The sequence below is a fragment of the Xyrauchen texanus genome, chromosome 16, assembly GCF_025860055.1.
Source record: "Xyrauchen texanus isolate HMW12.3.18 chromosome 16, RBS_HiC_50CHRs, whole genome shotgun sequence".
NCBI lineage: Eukaryota > Metazoa > Chordata > Actinopteri > Cypriniformes > Catostomidae > Xyrauchen > Xyrauchen texanus.
In genome coordinates this window covers 5,967,971-5,982,263 of record NC_068291.1, presented here as the reverse complement: position 1 = coordinate 5,982,263, position 14,293 = coordinate 5,967,971, and the positions used below count along the sequence as shown (strand labels likewise).

Genomic DNA, 14,293 nt, shown 5'->3' with positions numbered 1-14,293 from the left:
TGGTGAGCTAACCAGAGCACTGGCTGACATGAGGCCCACATCACCCATTAAGGGTGATGTACAAGCAATCAAGCAATAAAGTTCAATTTAGTGTCCTAAAATCTAAGAAATATTCTTTGGCAAATAGATTAGCAGGTATCTCTTACAACTGCAATTCAGAGCGACCATGCAGCAACACGAATAGCCTACAAAGAAAAAGCACAAACAAAACAAATTTCACAAAAAGAGAAATTCAGAGGCACTTTATTATCTGAATAAAAGGGAATTAATTTGTGGTAGTGTAATTAAACAATTTGTCTAATTTGATATTAAGTTATGGAGCACTGTTCAGTTTTACGTGACAATCTGACAGAGCTTTTTTCTTTTTGCGTGCAGTTATAAATGAGTGTTGGAGTGTTTATGACTTTTACCAAACAACAAGTGTGAATACTTAAACACTGGAAGACAATTAGACAGGCAATTACAGGATTATTGCAATGGTCTAATTAAAACTCAGGATATATGTGGGGGGCGGAACAATGTCTCAGAGGAATTTCCTAGTTTTGGGAACAGCAAATAATACATGGATTAGGCTATTCTAATATTTGTGGAACTGAACAGCTATCAAATGGGTCATTGCATCTGATGGGAACTATAACACACAAGACTTCACAGAAAAATGATTGAGGATTTAAAATTAGGACTTCTAAGGAAATTAGTATAGAACATTGGAACCTCATTAGCCCATCAGGAACACAGACAATGTAAAGTCCACCTCTGAACTGAGCCTTTGTAACTGAGAAACATAATAAAGCATTGCTTTACTGGCAAGATTACTTGCTATATCAACTACTAAATAAAATTGCTCTTTGGCTGAAAGTGATTCAATCATGGACAGTGGTTCCAAGTTTTTGAAATGCATTTAATTAACTTAAAATTACTATGTAATCTCAACACGAACACTTTGTTTAGAAAGAGCCTAGTTAAATTGAGTAAACACAACAAAATAGATGTGTCAATGTAACTCAAATAAATCTTTTTTATTTCTTTATGTACTAACTAGTGAATGTGAATGTTAGCATGTACATGCTAAATACATGCTGATTGGAAGCTCTACAGAGTGTAGTTTAATAACTAAGCTATGGTTAGCACAGCAATTGCTCAACAAAGCAAGCAATCAATGTCATGTGTGACATTTACCTGTCTGCATCGTTAGCTCAAGCTCCACTCTTCATATTAATGGTAACCCCCAAAACTCCAACATAACAGAAAAACTTCTAAATCTCGAAATAACAAAACACTGAACACAAACCCCTTTATATTTATCTTGCACGATAACATAAAATAACACGGAATTTTAACATTTACTCTCCCTATCAAGTCCCATGCTAGGCATGCTGTGAAAAGGAATTAATGCAACATAAAAACCACAAAACATATGTTGTCCCAACTAAAAATGTGAATTGATAGAATGCAATGAAATCAAGTTGTGACAAAATGTTATAGAATTGTGTTGCTTTAGTTCATTTTTACGAAGTAAATGATTAGATGGCCTATTAAGCATTCTATAAAAAAAAAACACTAATTTAAATTATTTGTTTATTTGCATTATTGTTATGGCAATTGATTTTGTATTCAATGATACTAACATGTCACCTCAATCATGATCACACATGCATTTTAGGTATGATAATAATAATAAAAACAATAACAGCACAAAAACGGTACAATAAAAGGTATAAAAAGGTTTGACAAATAAGGAGGCTTGGCTTTATACAAAGAAAATATTCATAAAATAAAATGTGAAATACAGCCAACATTTTGCATAAACTGTGCACAGTCTATAATACTACTGATTATTAGTAGTAAAACTATTTTGGGGAGCACATATATTGGGGCAGATGCAGCTGCCCAAGGTCGTTACCATCTTTTGAAGCAGCCTGCTGCAATCAATGGGTAATTCTTTCAGCTCTGATGCCAAGCTCTCCACATTCCCAAGAAGCTCAAGGTTGCGTGTCTTTGCTCGCTGCTCTCTCTCGTGCAGCTCCTTGAAATAGCAGTGCATCTTGGCACACTTAAGCTTAGTCCTGTAAGCAGAGAGAGCTTTTATTATCGTAAAAAAAAAATGCTTCAATAGAGAAAGATGGCGCCATTGTGTGTGGCTTGCCGTCTGTCACTGTCATTGCTGTATGTGTTTTTGCTGTTTGTCTTGCTTTTTGCTCGGGATGTCGATTCCCTGCTGGTGTATGATTGCCAAACACTACTGGATTTGCGATTTTCTGCAGAAAATGTAGTAAAATTGGATGATGGTGGACGTGAAACCTTGCCCCCGCTCCTGGCGAGGTTCCCGGCTCACCTTTGGCACGCCCCGGCTCCACCTTCTCGGCGTGAGTGCCGAAGAAAGCGCACCCGCCGCCGGGGAAATCGGAGTGGCCGGCTGGTGAGGTTGAAGGCCCGTCTTGCATGGTGTTCTAGGCCTTTTTGGACTGAGTTTGGAGTCGTGACTAGCCTCGTTATTCCTCGACGCTCGCTGGACCCTGTCGGCGCCTGGCTGATACCTGTCGTCGGCCCGGAAGAGGTGTTCCAGCCCCGCGGACCCTGCTCTCCTCGTCCCCGCTGGCGCGGAGTCAATCACAGCAACTTGCGGTCTTTGTGTCGGGTTTCACGAACATCCAGCGCCGCGGATACGCCGGTTCCTGCTAGGTTTGGGCTGGTAAATGCTAGATCTCTAGCAAATAAGACTTTTGTCTTAAAGGATTTTTTCATGTCCCGAGGACTGGATTTCCTCTGTGTTACTGAGACATGGCTGAGTGATGGTGAGTCCAGCGCTTTCACAGAATTTTTACACCATGATTGCTGCTACCTTAACTCCCCACGAAAATCTGGCCGAGGAGGAGGAATAGCGACTGTATATAAGAGTCATTATAAATGTAAGCAGATATTGCTGTCATCCGCTTTCAGCAGCTTTGAGCTGAGTTTATTTGAGATTGGTCGCTCTCACACAGTGTTGTGTGTTGTGGTCTATCGGCCCCCCAAGTACAATAAGGACTTTTTAAATGATTTTTCTGATTTTCTGGCTGAAATCATGCCTAAATATGATCGTGTTCTTATTGTTGGGGATTTTAATGTTCATGTGTGTTGTCCTGATAAGCCAATGACAAAGGGTTTTCTAAACCTCATTGATTCTTTTAATCTTGTACAATCTGTGTCTGGACCCACACAAGAACATGGACACACACTTGATCTTGTTTTATCATATGGTTTGCCTGTTCTTAATCTAGAGATATGTGACGCAGTGTTTTCTGACCATATGCCGGTATTATTTGAGACTGCTCTTGCCTGTCATACATTTAAACCTCGCGCTGCTGCAAGGCGCTGTCGCATGATTAACCCTTCCACTGCTGCTCAGTTCTCGGCTGCTTTCAGTCAGAACACCATCACCCCTGAGTCTGTATTGCACACAGAAGAGCTTAGCTCATGGTTTCACTCCACCTGCCAAACTGTTTTAGACACTGTGGCTCCATTAAAATCCAGGCAGCCAAAAACTAAATCTGAGCCCTGGTTAAATGACGTAACTCATGCTGCCAGACGTGAGTGCCGTAGAGCTGAGCGCAAGTGGAAGAAGGACAAACTGCAGGTGTCTCTTCAAATGTTAAGGGATTGCTGGTGTCATTTCCAGGAAACTGTGAAAGATGCCAAAAGAAAACATTTCACAGATATTATTCTGGCAAATAGTCACAAGCCTCGTGTTTTGTTTAACACCATTGACTCACTTTTAAATGCACCACAGAATGCTTGTATGGAGGCATCCCCTGCTATGTGTGAAAATTTCCTTTGCTTTTTTATTGATAAGGTCACTTCTATTAGGTCTCAAATTAGCCTTCAGCTTCAGACCCTTCAATCTCTGTCCCTTGCTCGGTTGTTTTTGATCATTTTGAGCCGGTGACTTTTTCTTTTTTAGAGGAGGTAGTTGGTCACTTGAAGCCCTCGGGTTCTCCAAATGATGATGTTCCCCCTCGACTATTTAAGGAGGTTTTCCCCACTGTAGGACCATCTGTGGTTGCAGTTAAACAGTAGTCTGACCTCGGGTGTGGTCCCTGAAATTTTGAAACATGCAGTGGTTCAACCTCTGATTAAAAAACCTGCTCAGGATCCATCAGTTCCTGCTAATTTCAGGCCTATTTCCAAATTGCCCTTCCTTTCAAAAATCCTGGAGAAGATTGTGCACAGTCAATTATTGACCTTTTTGGAAGAACATAATATACTAGAGGTTTTCCAGTCCGGCATTAAAACCTTGCACAGCACCGAAACCGCTCTTTTAAGAGTTTTTAATGATATCTTTATAGCGACTGACTCTGGCGACTGTGTTATCCTTGTGCTTTTGGATCTAACTGCTGCATTTGACACTGTGGATCATGAGATATTGATTTCACGTTTAAGGCAGTGGGTGGGCATCAGTGGCATGGCACTGGAGTGGTTTAGGTCATATTTAGCGGATCGAACTTTTTGTGTCAGCATAGGTGAATTTGTATCCTCCACTGCTCCTCTCTTGTGTGGGGTCCCACAGGGCTCAGTCCTCGGCCCTCTACTTTTCTCTTTGTATTTGCTTCCACTTGGTTCCATACTTAGAAAGTACGGCATTTCATTCCACTGTTATGCAGATGACAGTCAGATTTATGTACCCCTTAAAAAGAAAAATGATAACTCTGTTGGACAACTACTCAATTGTCTCGACAACATAAAGGCCTGGATGGCTCTGAACTTTTTAAATTTTAATGATAAAAAAACAGAAGTGATGGTTTTTGGAGGCACCACTGGGACCCCGCCTGTAGATCTGGGCTCCTTGGCACCCTATATTAAATCTAACATTACAAATCTAGGAGTTAAAGTGGACACTGAGCTTAAATTTGACAGTCACATCAAAGCTGTTGTCAAATCAAGCTTCTTTCATTTGAGGCAGCTGGCCAAAATAAATTCTGTCAAGACAACATTTTGAAACTGCAATCCACGCCTTTGTAACTACACGGCTGGACTATTGTAATTCCCTATATGTGGGGGTTAGTGGGTCCTCCATCACCCGTCTCCAGATGGTACAAAATGCAGCAGCACGTCTTTTAACAGGAACACGTAAACATGAGCACATTTCCCCTATTTTAGCTTCATTACATTGGCTGCCTATTCAATTTAGGATCCATTTTAAAATTCTGTTATTTGCTTTTAAATCTTTAAATGGTCTTACCCCGCCATACCTCTCTGAGCTTCTACACTCTTATAAACCCGTCCGCGCTCTCAGGTCAGATGATCAGCTGCTCCTGACTGTGCCTAAAACTAAGCGTAAACTCAGAGGGGACCGTGCCTTTGCTGTGTCTGCCCCTAGACTATGGAATGATCTGCCTTTGCATGTAAAGCAGGCCTCCTCTTTATCTGTTTTTAAAACCCTTCTTAAAACCCATCTTTTCTCTGTGGCTTTTGACACCTAGTAAGAGGTCGATTTTATTTACTTGATTGTATTTGCTACTTTGTTTTTATTGTATGGTTATTAATTGTACATATGTTTATGTATATTTTTCTATATTTTTCTGTACAGCACTTTGGTCAACTTTGGTTGTTGTAAAGTGCTTAACAAATAAAGTTGGTATGGTATGGTATGGTATGGTAAACTGAAACAAAATGTAAAAAAGCATTTTCGTAAACTGAACTAATTAAACTAGGCCCTAATTAACGAACTTAATGAACTAATAAAAATAAAAAAATCAACATAATACGAAAAACAGAAACTAAACTAAAAAACATTTTCATGGCTCTGAAAAAACTAAACTAAAATAAAAGTATTCTTGAAAAATATTTAGTTTTTGTTTTTGTTGCGATAGGTTTCTAAACCTTTAAAGGTGCTATATGTAATATTTTTAATGTACTAAATCATAAAATGACCATAATATGTCATTACAGATTTAAGAAAACATGCTGAAAATACTGGCTTCTCCGATAACAATGCTACAGTCAGTATATTCTACTTTGAAGTTTCCATTCAGGCCAGAATTTCTGTTTGTGTTTTGGCCTGTGTGATCCCGCCAACTGCCCACTCACCAATAGTATTTTGACACTGCCGGGTTGCCAGATTTGAAGGCAAATAACACTGCCTGCTGCAGCCATGGAAGCCAGCAAATGAACTGGTCAGAGGTGACGGATTCCACCCGACCTAAAAAGCCTTGCATCCATCTAAAAACCACCATGACCAGAGAAAACCAGTATCCAGTATCCAGTAAAACATGGATAATATTAGAGATGCCTTTGGAAGATGGAGACAGCTTAAAGCCCAGAAATCCTTTCAAACGGATGCTGAATTTGCTAATTTACACGTCAACATTCTGGCAACCTGCATGAGCTTCGAGCCTGGGGTAGGGCAGACAACTCCAATATTTAGAATTTGGACTTCAGTACCCATTTCAAATGCTTGTTGTCAATCTTACATATAGCACCTATAAACACTATCACCTTAACATAAAGATGCCACAAGATGGCGATACCACTAGAAGATGGACTATTGCCCTTATTACATTAGCAAGACAGAGCAGGAGGGAATCACTACAAGTATATCATGGAGAGAAGCAGAGCAGGTAGAAAACTAGGGTGACTAGAAGTCGGTCATGGTTTTTACAAGGTATGACCCGGTGTACCGTCATTTCTCTAAAAAAAATTATATTGTCCCGGTTTTCAATATTTTATTGCATTGCACTTGATTACAATGATTTGACGATACTTTCATTCTACTGCACTTGATTACAATGATTTGATGATACTTTCATTCTATCAATCCACAGCAATCAAAACACAAATTAGAAATGCCTAAATGAAAATGCATGTTCAACACACTGAAAGAAGACAATCTATTTCATTGCACAAAAAATGTTAGAATTAAGTTAAATAATTTAATACAATTTATATGTATGTATATATATATATATATATATATATATATATATATATATATATATATATATACACAGATCAGCCACAACATTAAAACTACCTGCCAAATATTGTGTAGGTCCCCCTCATGGTGCCAAAACAACACCAACCCGCATTTGTACTCATTGTGAGAACATGACCATGGCAGCATTGCGGTCGAGTGAACGCCACTTCAGCCCACTTCACCTCGCGGCCAGCCTGCATTCTTCCTTGAGCCACCTGAATTGGATGAGGACATCGCTGCTGCTTCGGAGAGCATCCAGGCATCTGACGCAGAGGACTCGCCCAGTCTGAGGCTGACGCGCAGATGTCCGACATGCTTGCCCGGGCTGCCGTGAGTGTGGGCTTAGACAGGAACCATTCATCCTCCCCACAGCCTTCATGGCTCGAAGATTGGTACCTCGGGTCAGGATGCCCCCCCCCCGGTACCTTTCTTCCCGGAAGTGCCTGACGAGGTCGTAGGCCTGTAGGATGATGTCATCACTGACTTCGAAAGCCTACAGCGCCACCTCTGGCTGAACATGGTCGAGATGCGCGACGTTGACAAGGCACGCTTTCTCAACGCCCACGTCTCCCAGATTCGCCTCTTCGGCGACGCCGTCGATGACTTCACCCAGCAGTTTTCGGCAGTGAAAAGGCAGACGGAGGCTATCTCTCACATCAAGAGCGTATCTCGCCCCAGCGCACCCCGCGCTCGGCCTCCCTGCCGAGGGCGTCCCCCTGTGGCCAAACAATAGCCAGCTACGCCTCAACCTTGGCCCAGCTCTCAGCCCCAGCATCAAGCACCCCACAGGCGGCATACGCCCCACGTCTCTAGGAGGAAAATTCTTGTTTTCCTTATATATTATACTTTATTTTCCTTGCGTGCTGTTCTCACGATGCCCCGGCTCCAAAATCCTACAGTCCCGGTTCCCCGGACGCAGTCATCTGGCTTCCAGAACCGTGACTGCCCATCCCCGGCAGGCCAGCGCTGACGAGTTCCCGAAGATGATTTTACAGGATCTCTGCCTCAGCCTCTAACCCGCTCCTTGCCAGAAGCGCAGAGCAAGGTAAGTGCTTTGAGTCTTTTCTCAGCACCCAAGCCTCAGGATGCATTTTTGCCTCCCGACGTGCTTTTACCTGCTCCCCCCGCCGCGAAGCCCCACACGGCACGTCAAAAACAATTGTCCTTCTAGTGGCTTTCACATGGCTTTCACTGTCCAACCCCTGCATTGGTTGACCAGGACCATCCAACTCGGCTACGCAATTCAATTTGCCCGGCTCATGCCTCATTTCAGCGGTATTCGCTCCACCACCATACGTGGTGAAAAGGCCAGCACTTTACGGGCAGAGATCACGACTCTGCTTCTCAAGGATGCGATAGAGCCCATCCCTCCAGCCGAGATGAAGAAGGGTTTCTACAGCACTTACTTCATCGTACCCAAGAAAGGCAGTGGGTTGTGACCAATCTTGGACTTGCGAGAATTGTCGGTGGAACCGCGTCTCCCTTGGGCAGTCCCACTGCCCCAGGTCACTGTGTTTGTAGAGCTCCTCCCTTATCAGGTAGGACCTACCACCGTGCCGCTCCCACACGTGGCTTGACAACCCACATGGTGTATTAGCCACATATCACCTCCCCCTAGTCTGGGCAGGATGTGGCCTCCGTAGGGTCTTTTCCCCCTGAAAGAATAGGACCAGGAAAGACCACTGTGGCAGGGTGGAGGGCAGGGCTGGGTCGTGATCCTACACACCCGGGCCCGTATTAGGCTAATCAAGCCTCCCGAGAGGGATAAAGGTCGACTGCAGAGGATCGTGCGGGAGAGAGAGATAGTTTACGGACATGTCTGTCGTGTGTGTTTGTGTCCTTGTTTTAAGTTTCTCATTAAAATATTATTTATATTGTCAAGCCGGTTCTTGCCTCCTCCTTTCCGTTGATCCCTTTACACTGGTGCCGAAGCCCGGGAAGGAGGAGGGATGCCCGTTGCGGAGTCCTCGACACTGCCGTCTACCCTGGGGAGCGCCGCTGCCATCCACCGGGGGAGTAGACCGACCGCCCGGACGCGGTGAACGACCTCCGTCCGCGAGGCGAGTGGGGACTGGACTCTCCGACTGCCATCCCCCAGAAATGTGGAGGGGTCGATGGAAGACCGGCATCCGCGAGGGGAGGAGGGAAGTGTCTCCCCGACCGCCTGGAGCGGTAGGGCCACTGCCAGGGGCAGAGGAGAGTCCCCACGAGTCGGCGAGAATGCGGAGGGGCGTTCTTTCCGCCGGGGGTCGTGAGTCTGACTCCGGTCTGCCCGGGGAGAAGCGGCTGTCGTCCGCCTGAGAGAGTGGAGTAGTGATTGAGGACCATGTGACGGTGTATCGGAGAACCGACGAGTAGGTTTTTTTTTTTTCATCTCTGTCTCCTCTCTCTCTCTCCCTGCCGCTCTGCGTTGGCCTTTTCCCTCTCTTTTAAATTTTACAGTGTTTTTTGGGGAGTTCTACACTGTTACAGTGTAGTACCCCCCCCCACACATTTTAATTATTTCTGTTTCCCTCCCCTTGTCCCTCCCCTCCCTCGTCCAAGTAGACGGGGATGACCTGCCGGCAGATGGGGCTTAGGGCATGCCCTCCCCCAGGGAAAGGGGGGGTGTACGTCATGCTGGGGGCTCCCCAGCCTGAGAGAACGAGGGAGGAATGTGGCAGGGCGGAGGGCGGGGCCAGGTCGTGATCCTACACACCCGGTCCCGTATTAGGCTAATCAAGTCTCCCGAGAGGGATAAAGGTCGACTGCAGAGGATCGTGCGGGAGAGAGAGATAGTTTACGGACATGTCCGTTGTGTGTGTTTGTGTCCTTGTTTTAAGTTTCTAATTAAAATATTATTTATATCGTCAAGCCGGTTCTCGCCTCCTCCTTTCCATTGATCCCTTTACAACCACCTTCCCCGACGCATTTCATAGCGTTAAGATAACATAACATAGCCCCAGCCACTTTACACTCTATGCGAGAGACATAGAGAGAGAAAAGGCCGCGGCTGCCGGGCTTGCTACCATGCTGGTCATGTAGCACCTGTTCCCCCCTCAGGGGTTCTGGGAACCTACGGTCTGTATATGACACCTTTTCTGGGGGCGTTGTGGAGGGTTACGTGCGACTGACACAGTTGCTTCTAGCATGCAGCAGCTTGCTTGCAACTGTGTCGCCAGTTCATGTAACATAGGCTAGTGCATTGTGCTTTTGAACGGGACCCCTTGTGTCACTTCATTCGACACAACGTCGAATTCCCTGAGGGAGGGAACGAGACGTTGTGTCCCTTCTGCCACACCACTAGACCTACCACTGTAAATGGCCATACCTTATTCTCGGCTCCTCAGTGCAAAAATCTGACTAACAAACACACGCCCACTTCCCTTTATATCCGTATGTCCGGGGGCTCATTGGCCTATTCTCAAGTTCAGAGGTACACAAGGCTCCCAAGGAAGACCCCATGTGTCACTTCATTTGACACAATGTCTTGTTCCCTCCCTCAGGGAATGGAGTTTACAACAGTAACGTGATGATTTGGGTGTCCAGCTATATGACCCAATTTGCAAAAATGCCTGTTTTCTCCATTCTATATTTATCACTCAATATAAAAATTTAAACAAAAAATAAATGTAATAAAAAATAAAACTAAACTATAAAATATTTAAAAACTATATCTAAACACTATATCTAAACTAAAACTAACAAAGAACTAACAAACAAAATGAAAACTCAACTAAATTGGAGCTAAACGAAATAGAAATAAAAATGTAAAACTATTATAACATTGCAGGAGACAGACAAAGTAAATGGAAAGCTTGGCTACTCCCATTTTAGAAAAGGTTGCATGGACTTCATGTTAATGGAAATAAAAAATAGAAACTTGTTACAAATAGGTCAAACATTATTAATAGGTTAATGCTTGCTTATTAGGATTACTAATCGCTCCTCACTATGCATATTACAGGACAAACATAGCATATTTTTCAAGGGCCACTTTACAGTAGTACTAATGGATTCTCCGCAGATAAGATGAAGATGACTCGCAAAGGGCGAAAATGGATAATGATGGCAGAAATTTTCAAATGAATGATAAATGCTGATCTTCTAACCTCTCACACACCATTGACCATCCTGGCCTCATATCACTTTTTTTCTTCTTCTTTTTTTCCCCCCACAAATGCATTTAATAGAGCCATCATAAAAACAAACCAGTTTCAAGCACTTAAACAGAAACAGATGACAGAGTAAGTATCATTAAATCATCAATGATTGTGTTTTGGTCCTGAAATAAGCATTTTACTGGAGATACCCTACTATTCAACCAAAATGTGGGATATGCAATAAAATTTAAAATACATAAATAAAAAGGATTTTAAAAATTAACATGGCAAAAAAAACACTTACATCACTACAAAATGTAGCTAAATACAGTGAAAATACATCAGAGAATAACAAAAATTATTATAAATCTTTTTTTTTTTCACATAATAAGTGAGAGTGCCATAAACAAATATAACCTGCAATTAAACAGTGTATACATTTATTTCAGGTTGTGCAAGCAGTCCTGAAAACTCAAGATTGTACAAAGGGCCAGTATTTTTACATAATGAGTGTGAGTTTATAATTTGGAGGTGAAGGTCCAGGAAACCCTCCTGTATGTAAAAGATATCAAAACGTATGCTTTCAATAGCTACTATCATTTTTGAAGGGAATCCATATTCATCAGGGTTAGGGCTGCACGATTTGGGGAAAATGTGATATTGCGATTATTGAGGCTAATATTGCGATATTCAATTGCGATATAATAAACAAATGTATCATGAGTCAACTTGCTTGGTTGTCAAGGAAAATGCACAAATAGATTACTGATAATGCTGAAACGTGTATTTCTCAACTCAAATATACAAACTAGCAACAACAACAAATATAAATGCAGTGTTTTCAAATTAAAATATTTTTACAAAATTAAATATCTTTGCATTACTGCAAACTTGTTATTTTCTCAATATTACACCTAAATAAAATGGAACAATAAATAAGAACATACACATTTTCATGAAAATAAGATTGTCCAAACAAACAGGGACATTTAATCAGGATGTAACATGTACTTTCTATAAACTCTTTTGAAAAGGAAACTGGATATAAAAGGGTGGTTCACTCAAACCACTAAAACTGTTGTTGTTGTTGTTGCTGTTTTTTTTTGTTGTTGTTGTTGTTGTTGTTGTTTTTAATGACCAACTGGTATTTCCAAATCCTCTTTCTAAAAAGTTCTACTTATCGCTGGTACCTCTTGCCCAGTGTGTGGATCATTTTTTGAAATCCCACTTTGCTAACGGTGTATCATGTCTCTTTATATCTCTGTGAAGACTTGTCAGATGGCGTGACACTTGCAAACACATCTGTAATTGTGCTTTGTTTTGTTTGGCTTACTGGGCTTTTTAATGTAGTTTTAGTCAATGAAAACTCTTGACATTTTAGTCATATTTTAGCCACTGAAAACTGTAAACATTTTAGCCATAATAGTATTATTGATAAGCATTTGTCAATTTTGTCTATCCAAAACCTTGAATTAAGGATTAAATAAAGATATATCACCAAGCTATGATCTGTGTTATTTTTTCTGGCCACCAGTTCAGTGTCGGTATGCTCGGCGTCCATCTTCACCTGATTTCTACGCTGCACACCGGAAACTCACATAACATGACCACACGTGCCACTCCCTTAACTGAGACTGACTGGTCATCTTTTTATTAGCGGTGTAGAAAATGGGCAAACAGCTCTCAGAGAGAATGGGCTGTCACGTCCACACACATGCACTTGTTTATTTAATAATAATTGCAGCATTTTGCCATCATATAATCGCACAGGCTGACACTGCCATTGCGATTGCGCTATGATTAATCGTGCAGCACTAATCAGGGTACATGAATTTAATTATTATTAAATATATTTAATATAGATCTTCTGATATGATGCTTACATTTTTCTACTGATCTTATGTAATTAAATAGGTTTTTTTTCCAACTGTTCTTCCCTATACAGAAAAAAATATCTTTAAAATGTTTGCAGCTGTCACTGCTTGTGTAGTTTTGATCACGTACTCATTTTAACTCACAGAGACAAAATTAGATTCTAACACTAAAATACGGTAAATCGATGCACAAATAATTCTAGGATTTCATAAAATATTATTTATCGCTTGAATAAATTGGTCCAGAGCTTAAACGAAAATGTATCGAAATACCTCACAAACAGGAACTTTATTATAGTAACCTTAAAGTATATATATATATATATATATATATATATATATATATATATATATATATATATATATATATATATATATATTAAAACGAAAACAGATTGTCTTAAAATGTAAGAAACTGGGAAAGTAAATTTTTGCACGTATTTCATTCTGGAAAAGGTATAAAGATATGCCAGTATGAACCTGACAAACGACTTGAGCTCACTAAAACAACTCAATCAATAATTATTAGCATATTCTTTATTCAAACATTTTAAATGAATCGATCTGCGCCGTCTCGGCGGACATCACTCTCTTGTTCTCACCAAGTTCTACAGCTGCATCACGACGAGAGCTCAAAGCTACCTCGCTGCCTCTTTCTAGGCCTACTTTAATTTACTCCCGTTTCAAAACGTATACACACACGCACACACGGAGTGAAATGCATTCTTACCGTTGATGTACTCTTCTGAATATTCCCAATTTGATCGAAATACTCAGTGTTGCTGATAGCCATTGCCGTTTGGTTTCGTCTTAATCTTCACTGTGGAAGGCTTATTGTTTACACTGGTTGCCATACGCAGCGTTACCAAGGAGACCGCGCGAGCATGTATGGTGAAAGGATGGAACGTTCTTTCACTTCAGGAGGTTCGAGGCACACAATTTTATTTTTATTTCTATATTTTTTTTTACCTCAGGTTCCGAAACATCCACATTAACACCAGAGAAAAGGTACCAACAAAACATTCACCTCAGAGGTTAACATGAGAAAGGTACAAATGAAAAGCGAATTGTATGTGATTATTCCTCTGACAATGTCAAAATAAGTCTTACACAAAGTATATTTATGTCATTAATATATTATAACATTATTTAGGGGAGATGCTATTACTTAATAACTACATTCAATAAAATGAAGAGTAAATGAATTGCCTTGATTCACTAAAAATGAAAAGATAACCTAGGAAAAAATAATAATAAATAAACCCCAGGAAATTAAACAAATAAATAAAAAACAAAAGTGTTCACCTAGGCCTAGATTTTTGTGAACTTTGAAGCCACTCTCTCTCTCTCTCTCTCTCTCTCTCTCTCTCTCTCTCTCTCTCTCG

The 14,293-nt window shown here is 41.4% G+C and overlaps 1 long non-coding RNA gene across 2 annotated transcripts in view; it reads right to left on the bottom strand.

The window, feature by feature from the left end:
- The window catches only part of LOC127656608 (uncharacterized), a 32,643-nt gene extending 18,876 nt beyond the window's left edge, over positions 1 to 13,767 (bottom strand). The window contains exon 1 of one of the 2 annotated variants that reach the window (XR_007972186.1): positions 13,639 to 13,767. This is a non-coding gene — a long non-coding RNA (uncharacterized LOC127656608). The remainder of the gene's footprint in view (positions 1 to 13,638) is intronic. The other variant, XR_007972185.1, reaches the window with a different exon arrangement.
- Positions 13,768 to 14,293: the final 526 nt, after the last annotated feature.